The sequence below is a fragment of the Mastomys coucha genome, unplaced genomic scaffold, assembly GCF_008632895.1.
Source record: "Mastomys coucha isolate ucsf_1 unplaced genomic scaffold, UCSF_Mcou_1 pScaffold9, whole genome shotgun sequence".
In the NCBI taxonomy this organism is placed as follows: domain Eukaryota; kingdom Metazoa; phylum Chordata; class Mammalia; order Rodentia; family Muridae; genus Mastomys; species Mastomys coucha.
In genome coordinates, this window is record NW_022196915.1 from 16,368,019 (window position 1) to 16,386,219 (window position 18,201).

General features: G+C 41.9%; 1 pseudogene; it reads left to right on the forward strand.

Moving 5' to 3' along the window:
- Positions 1 to 14,673: 14,673 nt before the first annotated feature.
- Positions 14,674 to 18,201, forward strand: part of LOC116085168 — a 5,053-nt pseudogene continuing 1,525 nt past the window's right edge.

Below are 18,201 nucleotides of genomic sequence, written 5' to 3' on the forward strand. Positions count from 1 at the left end.
GCTGGTTCCTGTGCACCACCATCATGTTGATCCAAATTCCTTTGGGAGAATGACAGATTCCATTGGTGGATGGTAGAGGGCCCCTGCTCCTGCATGTCTGAAGTGCATGCTGCTGTGATCACCCTGCCTTGTTCCTCACATTCTAAGCTGCTCCCTCATGAAACAGGGAAAGCTTGCCTGCCTTCATTTGACTAGAAACAGCGTGCATAGCGTTTCTTTTCTCTATATGACTGAAACGTTATTGCCAGGCTGACTGGAAAAGACACAACTGTCTATGTCTGCTCCGACATTGTTAAAGGGAGACCACTGCCATGTGAAGGCCACTGGCCAGTTAGTATCTGAGCAGAAGCAGGGTTGGCAGCTAACAGAACCTCTGTCAAAGTTCCCTACTCAAATACACTTTTAAGGGAATAATGGCTAAGTAAGCATGTTTAGAGGAAATCATTATATCTTTAGGTGGGCCTAGAGGCAGGCACGGGCTTATAACCTCAGTTATTTGGAAAGTGGAAGCAAGAAAAATGCAAGTTCAAAGCTTGCCTGGACAAATGTTTGTGTCTCTTTACCTGGTGTGGTACTTAAAAAAAAAAAAAAATCACTTGTCCTAGTTTGCTTTCTATCACTATGACAAACAGCACAACCAAAAGTACCTTGGTCAGAAATCAGTACTAAGAGTGGGGCTGAATGTACCTGACCATGATGTTTGGGAGAAAGGCCTGTAGAAGGAAGTATTTGGAACTTTGAGCTGGAAAAGTCTCATATATGGAAAAGTGCTCATGTAGAAAAAAGAGAAGGGGGAGGAAAAGGGATGGGGGAAAAGGAAGAAGGGAAATAAGGAAGGGAAGACAGATGGAAAGAAGGCAGGAAGGAAGGAAGGAAAGAAAGAAGGAAGGAAGGAAGAGAGAAAGGAAGAAAGAAAGGAAGAAAGAAAGGAAGAAAGAAAGAAAGAAAGAAAGAAAGAAGGGAAGAAAGAAAGAAAGAAAGAAAGAAAGAAAGAAAGAAAGAAAAACAGTTGGTAGAGGAAAATGGCATGTTTAAGTTCCTCTATTCCATAATTTTATTCTTTGTGTGCATAAAAAGATATTACCTGAAATCTTCATACAGTTCCTATGTAACATATAAGTTAACCCATTTTAAGTTATACATAATAAAGATATACCAGGTACCAGTTTGTGGTCTCAGATTAATTCATCCATGCAGCTGTTACAATTAAGAGCCTAAAGGCCATGGCTGGTGAAGCATAGCAGACATACTACGCTAGAGTGGAGACTGAGAGAAAAGGGTCAAGAAGGGTGAAGAAAAGCTGTCTGACATTTGGAGGAAGATCAGCCTTGACTCTGGATTCTGCAGAAAAGGCAGAGGAGAAAGCAGAAGAGAACGAAGAAACCGAGAGCTTGGAACCTGGAAGCCTCAGCAAGAGGACCATGAGACTGGGCACAGAGGACAACACCTTGACATCTTTCTTAGACTTGCCCATCGTCATGAAAGTTCTGGAGGTTTCATGATAAGACTGGGTTCCAGAAAGACCATGTAAACTCAGAATCTCAACTGGTTAGTCAAAAGAGATTCCACAAAATGGTTGAAATAATCTTTCTATTGCACATTATATACACCTTGTATAACCCAGTTCAAGGCGCTTTTAATGCATCTGAGCATCCCATGTTCCAGCAGCCATCTTCTTAAGGAAGCTTCATCGGAGCTTGACCAGTATGGGCTGGTGGCCTTCTCTTCCCAGCCACAAGCTGAGTGGCCTTGCTCTCCACTCAGTGTTCCGACCATGAAGGTCTGACTTGAATCTAAGCAACAGGATCAACTGACCAAGGACTGAAGCCTCCCAGACTGTCAGCCACCCCTTTAGAAATCCCCCACCCTCCTAGAAAATATTAGTTCAAACTTCTATGGCAATGCAATTTTATGGTCCATAGACTTCTATGGTCAAGAAGAAAACGAGAAAGTGAAACCTTTCATAGTAGTCCTCATTTACGATGGCATGCACATCCTATGGTGTTTATCACAATCATACAGATTTGGCATGATTACTGTCCCCATCACACAGACAAGAAAGCCAAAAGTTTGGAAAGTGAAATGATTGGTCTAAGACCATATAGCTATTAAGAGTCATGTATGAGAAAGGAATCAAAGCTTTTGGAACCCACCAGCTACCTCCTCAATTGTCGTGTTACATGGTTGAAAGGATGTTGAACTCTGAGAAAAGAAAGCAGATCCAGGTATAGTAAGGATAGCAAACATGAACACAAGCTTGGTTTCAATCTCTTGCAAAATCCCACAAAGTTTACTATAAAGGGAAACAAATCCTTTGGGATAGAGAACACGAAATTCTGGTAGGTAGAAGACATGTGACTAGAAGTCTACAGAATGCTGACTCCTGGGCCAGTATTAGGGAGTGGAGAGCTGAGAATCAAATTCATTTATGTGGAAAACCTTCCTGTGAGAGGCAAATCTAGGAAGCAAACTTGTACTTCTAGAGAGAGAATGCTTCTGTCTATCTTCAGTAACTGTAACAAATACCTGAGATGATCAGCTTACAGATTTAAAGAAGGTTAGAGTTGGCTGACAGTCTGGGAGGCTTCAATCCTTGGTCAGTTGATCCTGTTGCTTGGATTCAAGTCATATCTTCATGGCAGGAACACTGAGCAGAAAGCAAGGCCACTCAGCTTGTAGCTAGGAAGTAAAAGAGAAAGAGGAAAAGCAGGCCACCAGCCCACACTGGTCAGGCTCTGATGGAGCTTCCTTAAGAAGATGGCTGCTGGAACAGGGGATGCCTAGGTGCATTAAAGGTCCCTTTGTTTCAGCAAAGTTTCTGTCTGCAACAGATTAGAATTATTTAAAAGAACCAATAATTTGTCACAGATAGTTTTAGAAGCATTGATTCAGACAACAGGTTGAGTCAAAAACAATACAAAGAAAAGTAAGGCAAATTTTAAAACAAAAAAAAAATGATTATTAACTTGAGGGGAAAAAATTTGTTCAGAAAAAGGAAAGTAATTATAGTTTTCTACATGACTGAGTTCTGAATAGCATGTAAAGTCATAATAATGCAAACATTGACTGTTGATTTAACTAAAATTATGATGAATTATCTTTGAAGGATGGGAAGTAAGCATGTGTGGTAAATCCGGAAAGGCAGGAATCAAATCCTATCTTCCCTGGTGAGAAGCCAATAGATGTAGCCAAACAGAGAAGAATGAGGATGTAAGAGCACCACCATGATGCTTCTAGATATGGAAGGACAATTTTTTTTTTCGAGACAGGGTTTCTCTGTATAGCCCTGGCTGTCCTGGAGCTCACTCTGTAGACCAGGCTGGCCTCGAACTCAGAAATCCACCTGCCTCTGCCTCCCAAGTGCTGGGATTAAAGGCATGCACCACCACACCTGGCGAAGGACAATTTTTAATCATCCATATAAAAGTAGTTTCCTGTAGAGAAGAAAAAAATACAAGCAAGGCAGTTGTTGTGGACAACAAACCTTAAAGAAGTATTCATCTCTGCAGGCTTGCAAACCTAGCACTGGGGAGATGGAGCCAGTAGGATCAGAAATTCAAGATCAGCTTTAGCTACATAGTAAGTTTGAAGCCAGCCTAGGCTATGTGAGACTCTGACTTAACAAGCAAACAAGAATCAGTTATCTCTTTGAACTATGTGCTTGGATTTCTCTAACAAAGCAAACTCTGAAGCCAGTTAGTGTTGAGGCAAACAATTCTGCATGTTCTTCACTCTGTAGGTGTCTCATAGGTAAGGGCACTTGCTAAGCAAACACAAGGGCCCAAGTCCACATCCCCACCACACACATAAAGGCTAGACATGGCCACACATGCCTGTAACCACGGTGCTGTGGAAAGTGGGGACAAGAGGGTTGCTAGGACTTGCTGGCTGCCACCCTAGCTTCAGGAGAGACCCTGTCTCACTGGGGTAGAGTTTTATAAAAAAGAAAGAACCAAGATATGTTTGGTAGAGGTGCGGTATGAAGTAGAAAGGGAGAAAGGGGGTACCTCTGTGGGTCCATGCTAAGACATCCCTTCCCCCATACCACACAACAGATCTAGTATGGAATAGAGTTTATTTAGGGCATGGGTAGGAGAGTTGAGGGAATAGAGACAGAGAAAGGCAGAGAGAGAGAGAGAGAAGCAGAGGCTGGCCATGAACATATGGAGAGAGAGGGAGGAGGAGAATGGGGAGGGAAGGAACAGAGAGGGGAAAGAGTAGGAGAGCAAGAGAATAAGAGATTGAGGAGAGGACAAACATCCTCTTCTATTGTGAGTCAGGCATACCTGGTCGTTGCCAGGTAACTGTGGGATGGAACCTAGAAGGAATGCTAACAGGGAGGACATGGAAAAGATACCATGAAAGTACATGGCTCATGTGTATACATACACTATGTACAAACACACACACATACACATACACATCATTGCCTAGACCTAAAGATTACTGAAGTCCGTCGCATAGCTCAGCATGCTACTGGTCATCCAGGACTACAACCAAACACTTTCATTTCCCTGTATTCTAAAAGAAATCAGGAAATAGAAATTGATAAAGGAAAATGGGTTTCTTTATAATTTGGCTAGGACAAAAGAGAAAAACAAACTGGTTTCTTCTCCACTGTGTCTAAGACATTCTTACAACTATAGAAAACTGTGAAGCAAAGGCCAGAAGGCAGGTAGGTTTGCATAAGACAGTTTAGTGGCCCTTTCCTGCAAGAAAGGAGATGGGCCTCAGGCCACAGCTGTTGTCCCCATCCTCAAGCACACTGCCCCCACAGTCTCTGCTCAACATTCTGCCTCCATGCTCAGCACAGAGAGGCACAGGGTTTCTCTTCAGAATTCAGAGCATCTTGTCTACCCCACCAGGGCTCCAGTCCATTTTCTCTCAGCATGTGATCACAGTTACAAATATAATAATCAATACTCATAAGGGAAGGCTATGTTCCAGATAATCTGCTTAAGAAAGCAGTTAAGTGTTTGGCATGTTTCAACCAGCTAAAAACATCACTTTCCAAACCCAGACCCATCAGGATCTGGTTGATATATAGAAAGCTGAGCTTGGCTAGTGGGCTCCAATTCTCAGTGAACAGTGCTAAGAACAGTAGATCTAGTGATTAATTCTGACAACTTCAAATAATATATTTAAACATATATTTATCTTCACCTATATACTAAAAGACGTGGAGTCTTAAGGATGTTTAATTAACCTTGTACTACAACACATAAGCACAAAATCCCCCATATATTCCCTTAAATGCTGTCAGCCTACTATTTTGTACAGGTTTCAAAATATTAAGATGCTCTCCTAAGCTTATCGAGGTTTACAGATGGCATTCTACCATGATCCCTATTATTATAATTAGGCATTGTTAAGCCACTCCGTCCTAGTTGCTGGAACAAATGCTTACAAAGACAGATAGCCTTTTCCGCCCGAAGAGACCTCACTTTAAATAAATGGTGGAGTAATTCAAGGGGAAAAGAAAGAACAGAGCAGCTAAGAAAGGCAGCCGGCATTTTATCCATGTTTCTCTAGAAGAGAGAAGGTGATTTAAAATGCTGAAGAGGGTGCGTCTTTGTTTGGAGAATCATAATATCAGAGAGTTAAAGGACATGAAAGAGCTTTGGAAGACACCTAATTCCATGAGCTGCTGGGAGAAAAGGAAGGAATGATGTACTCCACAAATACGTATGTAAATTCTTCCTGACCTTTCCTAAGAAGGTCCTAGGTGTTCATAAAATTCTCAAGGAGTTTGATTATAAGATCTCGCTCATCTGAACTACTTTTACATTTTAGAGCTAATAGAACTCAGATTTCTGGCATACTTTACTTTTCTATTTGTAGGAAGGGAAGGGAGGCCCTGTATGGAGCCCATATCTATCTCAGGTGCATCTAAGCAGTGGCAGAGCTGGGAAATGTTTCCCACTCCTTACCTCTGGGTTTTTCACCTACATCCTGGCACCTCTAATATGCCATCTCTGTTTACTAACATCCAGCTGTTCTTAATCATATACATAAGAAGTGAATGCTTTAAAACAGGTCAGTGGATTTACACACAACTTCCCCAGGTGTCCAAGCCAAATGCCTAGACAGTGTCTTTCATTTCTCTTCCATGCCACTTGAGTAAGAGTGTCTAGATCAGCTCCCCACTAGACATGCACCTGAGCACAGGCAGCATGCGTTTCTCACTTCAAATAATATATTTAAACATATACCTATCTCCATCTATATACTAAAAGATGTGGAGTCTTGGGGATGTTTAATTAACCTTGTATTACAACACATAAGCACAAAGTCATGTGTTTCTCACTGCCTTGGAAGTGGGACGTGTCTCTACACTGTAGCTGTACAGCTTAAGTCCCTCAGGGAGCATCCAGGGCCTTGAATGCCTGGCAGGAGAAAATTGCAGGACAAGTAGAATAAAATGAAGTGAGTGAGCTCCTTGATTCAGGAGGAGGACTGTCACATTCAAAGAGAGAGTGAACGCAGGCAAGGAGAGGACTATAGCTAGGTGTCTCAGTGGCAGCTATTTATGTCACAAGGGGATTTTGAAACTATTTAATGGATATGCTGGTGTGCTAGTTTTCTTAGTCAAAAATCTTTATTCTCGGGGAGAAAGCTTTCCAGTACATCATTGTAGGCTTACAGATGAAGAAGGAAGGATGGGACTAGAGAAATGGTTACTCACAGGAATCCTTATTTACACACAGGTTGCAAGAAAAATAGACTTGGGACATGGTTCTTCAGCCATTGTAAAATCTCATTTATGATACTGAGTAGAAAGGGGAGTAGCATTCTACAGGAGGTCTGATAAGTTTATAGAAATCCCTAGGTGTCAAACAGTGAGAAGCTTAAGTCAGAACCCGGAGAAGGCGGGTGCCCTTTCTTTTGTGTGTGTGTCCCTTCTAGTTCCCAACTAGCTACCCTGCCTCCTGGCCACATAAGTTCTAGCTATGGAGTGGACCCAGTTCACACCTGACCTCTTCCTGAGACTGTGCAGGCCCCCATAACTTTAAGACTCAGGCATGAACCATCTTAGGACCAGCGCTAGCTGAGTGACTTTCTATACCCACTGTCTCCTAACCTGGGCAGAACAGCTATCATCAGGATAGATAGATGATAGATAGATAGATAGATAGATAGATAGATAGATAGATAGATAGACAGACAGACATAGACATAGACGTAGATGTAGATATAGATGAACTCCTCTTTTGGCCTGTGTCATTACTAGCTGTGACTTAGGGCTCAATACACATCTGAGACTATGCTGATCCCATTATTTAAGACTCAAGCACAACCCAAGTTAGCATTGGCCCAAGTAGCCAAGGGTCTAGATTCATGTACACTACCCCAACCCTGGGTAACACAGCAGGGTACAAGATCCCATTTGGTAGGTAAGGCAGGATAGCAAGTATGTGACTTTGCTCTGGAACTAAGAGCTACTTGTGCTGCAGAAGCCACAGCAAAGATCCAAATGGTCCCCAACTAAAGACAGAGCCTCTCTTCAGAAATAGCTTCATGTTTGGGAAAGCATAAAGGGAAGAGCCTTCTAGGCCAGCTAGCATCTTTTGTGGCTAGTCTTGGGCATAAGTCCACCCTAGCAATAATACATAGCAATAACACATAGCCAGATTTAATCCCTTGCTGGCCACAGGTGTAATAGTGTGCTGGGGCAAGTCCATCCATAGTGACTCTGCCCAAAGCTGGGTAATAGCCTGTAGTGCTTGACCAACACTTCTAACTAATGACCAGGCTAACCTAATTTATGCATTATATAATATGCACATGCATTATCACATAATGACACCCAATTAATACACACAACTATATGTTTTTATATCTTAGTTAAAGAACAACATTTTTAAATATGAGTAGATTAAATTAAAATGCAGTGGACAGCATGAGTCTGTGATTGGTTGCAGACAGGATTTTCTTTAACTTTTTAAAGCTATAGTAAAATTTGATGAGGTTGGGAATACCAGGCTCATACATGTGTAATCCCAAAACTAGGAAAAGAGGGAGGACCATGAGTTAGAAGTCAGTCTAGGCTACAGAGAAGGAACCTGTCTTCAAATAAATACATAAGTAAATAAAAACTAGACACATATATACATATCACTTGTGGTATTTAAATCCTGTTTTATTACATTGATAAGAAATACTGAAATATTTAGGAAGTTGTCAGGATGGAATCACTAGGGTCAAAGTCTAAACTCAGACAGCCATAGCAAGTAACTTTCAGCCACCTGTCCTTGATAAGTAATTACCTGGGCAATAATAAAAGGCTGAGAAGGGAAATACATGCCACGTGGCACATTGGTAAGAGGGACAAGTGCATACGTTTGTGACATCCCCCTAAGCCCATTTCTGGAATTTTGACATGATGTGTAGGTTTAAATAGAGAACAAGAGGAATACATAGCTAATCATTCCTGGCCAAGGCGTGATCCCACCCATGCCCAAACCTCCCCTGCATTGGCTGCAGGCTTTTCTGCAGGTCGCCTCACGAGCTGTCAGAACCATGGAAATTTCTCCCCAGAAGACAACGTCCTCTCTGACTGGCTCAGCCTTCTCCCAGAGTTCAGCCTTTTCCTTTCCCAGCAAGGAATTTCTAAGTAAATTCCAGTTCTTTGGGGACTATTGTTTCAATAACCTGGTAGCCAAAGGGGAAGGCACAGATGTCCCTCTGGCAGATCTTCCACTTTCGCATGAACTTTCAGAGTTGCGAATCTTCCTAAGGAGGCATTTGGAAGTGCTTGGGTAAAAAAGTCAAATATACTGAATGTATTAGTCAGGGTTCTCTAGAGTCACAGAACTTATGGTAGTCTCTATGTAGTAAAGGAATTTATTGATGACTTACAGTCTGTAGTCCAACTCCCAACAATCAACTCCCAACAATGGTCGGCAGCAGCTGTGAATGGAAGTCCGAGGATCCAGCAGTTGCTCAGTCCCACAAGGCAAGCAAGTGAAGCAGAGCGAACTTTCCTTCTTCCAATGTCCTTATATAGGTCTCCAGCAAAAGGTGTGGCCCAGATGACCCTGCTTGAACTCATAGATCTTCCAGTCTTAATCTTCTAGGATTCATAGCCACTATGCCACCACACCTTTAATCCCAGATGATCTTGAACTCATAGATCTTCCTATCTTAATCCTCTGGAATTCATAGCCACTATACTTCAAGATCTCCATGTCAAGATTCAGGTCAGAAACTTGTATCTCTCAGCCTCCAGATTAGGGCCAGGTGAGCCTTCTAATTCTGGATTGTAGTTCATTTCAGATATAGTCAAGTTGACAACCAGAAATAGCCACTACACTGAAGGAATTCGTAAATGTAGTTATAATGCTTTTAATTAATGTTATATTGGTGACAATTTTCAGGGCCCTATCTGATTCACACTAATGAAAATGTTTGCTTTTATCAGCAACTCTAATAACCGCAACTGTACACAGTTCACTCAACAATCGCGACAGATAGAATATGCAAACAAATGCACACCAGGCTCTCAAAAATGCTCACCATGCCTGTAGCACTAACCTGGCTAGGAAATAACAGCCAGCCTGTGAAGTCAGCATGCGGCACATCAGACTGACAGTAGAACCAGGCATCCTGCCAACAGCAAACAGGAGGATACTCGGGCCCTTCCATTTTGGTTGTGAGATTACAGAGACAATGGGGCCCCTCCCACTGTGCCCCTGAATTGGAATTTCCCTAGGAATCTCATGCTGGAAGAAAAGAAAGATGAAGCTTGAAGCCAGCAAGAGGAAGCTTAGAAGAAATCTATGACGTTCTAGCCTCTCAGACCATCCAATAAGAAACCGAAGTCTCTCTTGGTGGTTGGTAGTGGGTTGGTGATGAGAGGGACCACACCTTGACCTGGACTGTTCAGTTCGGCATACCTCGTACCCTCTATTTACATCCAAACTTCAGGGTGGAACCCAAACATGGACTAGGATGGGTCACTGTACCTCTGTGTGTGTTCCTTTTTCCAGTGTGGCCTCATCGAGTAAATCTCCTTCCTCTGCCTGCTCTCCACTGTCAACGTGCGTCTTTAACTGGCCTTGTAAGCACAAGTGAGAGAGCCCAGCCAGGCTCTGACCCGGACAACTCAGGAGAAAGTAACTTCTGTTAACAGTTGGCACAAACAAGCAAGGCAGATAAACAGTTGGTAACATTCCTGGGTTTCGTCCCTGCTTCCATGTTTGGACTGCTCAGAAATAGCCAGCCATGCTCCTGTCACCAACCACATCAGATGCCCAGCCATTGCCTCCTCCATGCAGGACACCTGACAAGAATCTTTTAGAAGCACCATACAGCTCTCCTGTTCTCCTGTCTGCCTTCGACCTTTGCCAGGATGCAAGGTGAGGTGGCTTTCAGGAGACATTTTTCTTTGTTGGCTGATCGTCATTTATTCCATGCTAAAACGTTCTCTCAGACTAAATTAAGGATTTAAACTGACCCAAGCTTTAGTCTCCCAATTCTTTCTCACACATCCTTCCCCAGCTTCTGTCAGCTCCTTGTCCTCAGAAGCTCCCTCCCACCCCCACTGTCTGTCAACTCCTCTTGGCCCTTCAGTAAATGTGCCTTCCCCTCCTGCATGCCTCCCACCCACCAGAACTTAGCATAGGACTGTTTGCTCATCTTCTTTTTGGCCTTGCTTCCTTGACCACAGCTTTCAGAAGGAAAGCAAGCCCCTCTGCTTTGCTCGCTGTACCGCCTGCTACTAGCTCTGTGCCAGGCACAAGATAGGCTCATCAGTGAGATAGGCTCTGAGACCAAGGCTATTCATTGTTTCAATGACCTTCCCTAATAATGTAAGGATGTTTACAAATGCAAAAATCAATACCACTACCAAAGAGGGAAGGTCATATTCTATTTATTTACCATCATTTTTGTATATGTTCACACATGTATGGACTTGTATATGCACATGTATGTGGAGACCGGAGGTTGACTCTGGGTGTTCTCCTGTATTGCTTTCCACCTTATTATTTTTTGAAACAGGCTCTGTCACAAAACTTGATGCTCATAGATGCAGCTAAACTTCCTGGGCAGTGAGCTAAACTGCCTGGGCAGTGAGATCTCAGATCCACCTCTGACTGAACTGCTCACCACCACGCCTGATTTTAAAATTTAATTACATTTATTCTCTCTCTCGCTCGCTCGCTCTGTGTGTGTGTGTGTGTGTGTGTGTGTGTGTGTGTGTGCTTGCACATGTGGCACATGTGTGGAGATCAGAGAGTTTGTGTTAGTTCTTTCCTTCCATTCTATGGGTTCTGGAGATTGAACTCAGGTCAGAGAACAACTTTCAGAACTCAGATTTCTCTTCTACTGGGGAGGTTCAGGCATCGAACTCATCAGACTTGGCCAGAAATACATTTACCCAGTGAGCCGACTTGTCAGCCTCACAGACACCCAGCTTTTTATGACTGTTGGAGATCCAAACTCAGGTCCCCATGCTTTCATAGCAAGTGTTTTTCCATGGAGCCATTTTCCTAGTCAAGGACATTATATTTTAGCTATCTTAATTCATCCAACATTTTCTGCATATACACCAGCCTCAAATGAAGTGCTCAGAGCAGAAAGAAACTAACAAGTGTCCAGCTGCCACGACTCCCCTTGAGTGTCAGTGATAAGATGATTAGGATATGCTCCCTGACAGCAAGAGACTCACATTACAATGATAATGACAGGCATGCAGAAAAAGAAACAGAGAGAGTACAGTAGCTGGGACACAGAAATACACCAGAGGTGTAGAAGAAAAGTCACACCCATTTGGGTTCCTCTTTAACATATTTTCCTTAAAGGCTGTGTGTAAATTAAGTATGTGGGAATCACATCATTTGAAATAGCTACTGGTATATCTCTGCTGAAAGAATTATTGCAATGATACTTTCAAGAATCAATTCCTAATGTAGTTCTTCTGTAAATTTGATGCTTAAGTAGAACAATCTTTTTCACAAAACAAAGAAGATCATAATTGCATTACATCCTGGAGTCAAATGGCTGAGCTAGATCAACACAGGACATGGTGTGAGGCAGAGGGATTTCCTAGCTGAATTTCTTTAAAATACACTCAGGGCCAGGAAGGTGCCTCATTGACTAAGAGATCATATTGCATAAACCCTAAGGACCTGGGTTCACTCCCTGGATTCTTTGGTAGAAGAGGACTAGCTCCTGAAAGCCCTCTGACCTTTGCATACATGCTATGACATGTTTGTACTCGTGTGTGCACTCGTGTTTGGACACACAAACAGTAAAAATAATTTTTAGTTTAAATTTTAACATGTGTCATTTAACAGAAGACATATTTTTGGTGACTTTGTTGCTACAATCTAGACATGACAGGTCAGATCCTCCACAAGGTCCCAACGATGCAATCAAGGGCATAGAGAAGAGCGGATACATGAAGCTGCTGCCAGCATCCCTTGGAAACTTATCTATGTGAAGCCTCTCTTTAAAATGAGAAAGCACACACTCCAAAGCAGCAATGCTAAGTGAAGTAAACGCATACACTATTAGCAGATGTTCGTTATCCTTTCCAAGTGGGATGCCTTATTCTTCTACAAGATTGGCAGCTCTTCCCCACAGACACGAGTGTGTAAAGCATTGTGCTACGGATGCCTTCGCAGCTATAAAGTCACTAAAAAATGGAAAAATTTCAGCTCATTATAATCCTGTGGGATGATTGATCTGATGTGAACCAAAACATCATTAGGTTAGCGTATGACTATGCCTGCTAGAAAAAGCTGTCGGGACACATGGAGTGTGGCAGTGGGGGTGGGGGTGTGTGTGTAAGGAGGTCTGGGTCTGAAGCTCACGTCATCTTCTAATGGCAGTAAGAGAGTACTTAGAGAGGAACAGGAAGCCCATATTCCATATTATAGTCCTGTGGGATTACAGTCACACAGGAGGGAAGTGTTGACTAGGCCAAAGCTTTTAAAGGATCTTACTGGGTCTCTGACAACTTTTGTTAGGCCTAAAAATGGTCATCAGGCAACAGTCATCCTAAATAAATATAATCCAGACAAGTGGAGTGAGGGGATCAGATCTGACTTTCCACTGCTGGGAGCTAGGCATGCACCCCATTAGCACATGACCACAAAACAAAGCAACGCTCAGCCTTTCCGTACTGAACAATAAACCAGTCGTCAATGGAAGATCTGAGTGGCCTCTAATCCATTGCTCTCTCTCCTCTAAAGTGGATGTTTTGCAGCAGCCCAGGAAAGCTTTTTAATGCTATGTAGCATCAGAAGTTAGAAAGGTCATCTTAATTTTCCCATTTCTGAAGGCTGCTTTGAACAACATCGCATCCATTCGTTAAATATCCCTTTTAGTTCCTACTAGGTTCAAGACCAGACAAGATAGGTGCTGTGGACAGAATGGAGTACCCAGAAAGCCTTTCATCCCTTGGCTTTACATTCTAAAGCAAAAGGAGGCCAATCCAGAAAGCAGATGAACAGTTAGATGCTTGAGCCTTAAAACAAGGACTAAGGAGAAGACCTCTGTCAGGTGAGTGGCCTAGGAAGACAAACACAAAGAATCCCAAAGGATGAGGAGTGAGTCCTGAAAGGAATGAGGGTAAGATGTTCCAGCAGGAGAAAGCTCCAGGCCAGAAAGGCCCTGAACAAAGTAAGAGCTGATTAATCCCAAGGCCTGGGACACAATAAGGATTGAGGTTAGCTATGTGACAAGAGGCAGAGGCCATGCAGGGCCATGTAGCCCACAGAGGAGAACCCAAATCACCAGGAAACTGCAGAAGAGTCTCTGACTGGAAATGTTATGAGCCAATTCATGCAGTAGAACAGCCACTCTGGCCACAGGACTTAGGAGGAGGGTTAGAGGATTTTTGGCGGGGACTACTGATTCCTCAGAACCCAGGTTTCTTCTTCCTTCTGGGCCTGCTAAACGAGCTAGACTCCATAACCTGTCCTAAATAGGCCAATTGAAGACACAAGTAATAGTTTAAGATGAAGAAAGGAGATGGATTCAGTGAGGCCACACTGGGAAGAGGGATACAACGTCCAGCGGTCCCACCTCCACCCGTACCCATCTTCAGGATCCTGACATGACATTTCCAGTTAAACAGAGGACAGAACAGGAAGCATGTGCAGCTAAGTAGGAAGTCCTGGCCAAGGTGTGCTCCTACTCCTCACTGGTCCATCCTTGCCTTAGCTCTAGTCTCTCCTGCAAGATAGTCTGACACATTGGCATACTGTGTGAATTTCTCCCTGGGAGACAAGCGAGCACCCAACTTTGGTCCTTTACTTTTTCTGGCATTAGACTCCTAGGAGAATTCCAAATTCTTCAGGTTCATTGTCTCCATAGTATGACAGCCAAAAGATGGAGTAAAAAAAAAAAGTCTCTTTAGAATTATCTTCATTATGGCTAGGACAGTTACAGATACACAAACTTAGATGTGAGTTTTAATCTGTCTCACAAAACCTCCAGTCATATTATAGTTAAAATACTATAGGCACATGACAAAGAAGTAAAGTAAGCATATTAAAAGCCTTCCTTTCCCTCACCCCTGACATCCTGGCATCCTAGACCCAATCCAACCACCTCCACCACCCTACATCAGACACCTGAACTTAAAACCTGAAACATTCAGACCCTAGCACCATCATGAAAACAACAATATACTAACAAATTAAAAAGCGAAGCTTAGCTACGATGGAGGTAAAATCCTTCGGTGATTTGAGTGTCATTGAAGTACAGCCTTATTACAATGAAATCCAATGTCTAAAAATTGTTCTTATTTTGGGCTTGTACCACAGTAAGAGCCAAGATTTTAAACTCTATTAAATACAAAACAAACAAACAAAAAGACTTTATATATTTATGTTCATTTAAGAAAATATTAGTAGTGATGTATTATTTTGAAATATACAGTTAATATGTTGGGAGTTATTTAAAATTTATATTGAGAAAAACGTATTTTCAGTATTGCTGTAGACAAGCATCTACATAACACTGTTAAATTGATTGTTGTTTTATATCAAACAACTTTTATAATACTCATTTTTATTGTTATAATATTTTATTCATTTTAAAGAATATAACAAAAAAGATATTGTAGGTATTGAAGAAGGGGTCTCTGGGAGGAGTTGGGGTACAAAAGGGAAGAAGAATGTGATGTAATTCTATTTACTTAAAATATGTTTTTAAATGTTAACAAATTCAGACAAATTGATATCATGTAACTTTTCTCATCATAATGCAATAAAAGTTAAAAGAAAAAAAATAAAACCTGAAATACTGACAGTCCTAAAAAAAAAAAATAGAGGGAATCCAAGACATTGAGGTAGGCAAGAACTTTTTGAATAGCACAGGGCCTAGCTCACAGATCAACAAATGGAACTGTTTAAGATTGGGAAGTTTCTACACAGTAAGAAATGGTATCAGTGGAGCGCATAGACAACAATGTAAATACAAGAATGGGGAAAATGCACTAGTTAGACCTCAGACAAGGGGCTAGAAACCAAAATTAAAGAGAACTGTAGAAATTAAATGTCAACTAAATAAAGCTGCCAATCAACAAATGGAATAATGAATTGAATTTTCAAACAAAGAAATGCAGCTTCCCCAATCATCAGGAAAATGCAAATTAAAACTACTTTGAGAGTCCACCTCACTCCACTCAAAATGGCTACCATGGAGAAATAGGAAAGCAAATGCTGGCGAGAACACGGAGAGAAGGATGAACCTTCATTCACTGCTGGAGTACAAATTAACACAGCCATTATGTAAATAAGCCTGGATGTGTCTCAAAACGTTAAAAATAGAACTACCATATGACCCAGGGAGTCCACTCCTGGGCAGATACCCAGAGAACTCCACCCTACCACAGAGGTGCTTCCACTTCCAGTGCTAACTCTAGCAAGGAAATAGAACCAATCTTGGTGTCCTACCCAGAGGAACAGAAAATGACAACCTGCCACGTGTATAGAATGAGCTATTATTCTAAAGAAAAATGAAATCACAACATTTTCAGGCAAGTGGATGGATGTAAAGTATATCATTTAAGCAAGGCTTCCCAATCTCAGGAAAATAATAAAATAAAATGCATTCTCTTCTTCAAATGCAGATCCTAGCCTATAATGTATAGCATACATAAGTGAATAAATGTACGTCTGGGTATAGGACAACATTTAGGAAGGAGAATAAAGCAAGGCAGTTTTAAAAGATGAAAGGTCTTACTAATGAGTTCACATAAAGAGTATACTTTGTGCCTGCCCTGTGAATGCTCTCTGAAGGTACAACACACTTTCAAGTAAAGTGAGCTCTTAAGTGGGCAGTGTCCCAATGGGACTGTGTGAGGCGCTCTGACTTTCTAAGAGACCCAGATTTTAAATCAGGGTTTTCATTGAATGTTCCTGTAGAATGTAGTTCTTTGTAAGTGCTACTAACCTTGCTGTATTTTATTCTTTAAATGAGAATCTTGGATATGCAGATTATGGTGTAAAGCTTGTTAGAAAACTACCTAAGATATTATGATTTTGAAAACCCCAAGGATATGTAGGATAGTGATTAGAGTAACACTACAGGTAGTTGAAACACTGAGAAAGTCCTTTGTTTTGCTGTAATTCTAAGTTGTAATACTGATGAACTACTAGTGAATAAATTGCTTTGGTTTTGATGATAGATAGATAGATAGATAGATAGATAGATAGATAGATAGAAAATATAGCCCATGGGACAACATCCGAAAGCAGAAAAACTATTTATTGATATGCCCCCAAATAAAATCACATTCATATTGAACAGATATAGACATTTTTCTTGTCATTTTCTTTAAACAATATGATAGCCTAACTATTGATACAGCATGTACGTTGTATTGGGTTCTGTAAATAATCTAAAAACTATTTAAAATGTCTGAAGGGGGACAGAGAGATGACTCCATTGATAGATTGCTCCACAAGTGTGAGGACTTGAGTTCAGATTCTGAGCACTCAAATAAAAATCCAGACATGGAGTTGGCAAGATGGCTCAGCAGGGAAAGGCGTTTGACACCATAGCTGACAGTCTGAGTTTAATCCTAGAGATCTCCTGGTGGGAGGAAAGAACAGACTTCTGCAGCTTGTCCTCTAACCTCCACATACATGCTATGGTACAGAGAGAGACAGAGACAGATAGAGAGACAGGGAGGAAGAAAGAAACAGAGAGATAGAGACAGAGCTTTTTAAAGCTAGGCATAGTGGTAAATGCTGGGGAAGCAGAGATAGGACCATCCCTGGAACAGCCTTGCCAAATGGATGAGCTCCAGGTTGAGTGAGAGACCCCCATCTAAGAAGAACTAATGTGCTAAGTAATGAGAAAGGCATCTGATGTTGACCTCTGACCTCTGATCTCTGCACATGTATGGAGCACTGGGACTGGAGCTGGGGAAGAGGAGACAGGAAGATCCATAGAGCCTATTGGCCAGCCAGTCTAGCTGAGCAGATGACTTCTAGGTTTATCAAGATACCTTGGTTTTTTTTTTAATTTTATTTTTATTAGATATTTTCTTTATTTACATGTCATATGATTTCTCCATTTCCAGTTTCCCCTAAAAAAAAAAAAAAAAGAACAAACCCCTGTTCCCTCTCCCCTCCCCCTGCTTGCCACCCAATCCCACTTATTGGCCCTGGCATTCCCCTACACTAGGGCACAGAACCTTCACAGGGCCAAAGGCCTCTCCTCCCATTGATGATTGACTTTGCAATCCTCTACTATATACATGCTGCCAGAACAATCAGTCCCACCATGTATACTCCTTAGTTGGTGGTTGACTCCCTGGGAGCTCTGAGGGTACTAGTTAGTTCATACTGTTTTTCATCCTAAGGGGCTGCAAACCCTTCAGCTCCTTTGGTCCTTTCTCTAACTCCTTCATTGGGGACCCTGTACTCAGTTCAATGGGTGGCTGTGAGCCTCTACTTCTGTATTAGTCACGTATTGTCAGAGCCTCTCAACTGGCAGTTAGCATGTAGAAAAATGCAAATCGATCCATTCCTATCTCCTTGTACAAAGCTCAAGTCCAAGTGAATCAGGGACCTCCACATCAAACCAGATACACGGAATCTAATAGAAAAGAAAGTGGGGAAGAACCTCGAGCAAATAGGCACAGGGGAAAATTTCCTGAACAGAACGACAATAGCTTCTGCTCTAAGATCAAGAATTGACAAATGGGACCTCATAAAGTTACAAAGCTTCTGTAAG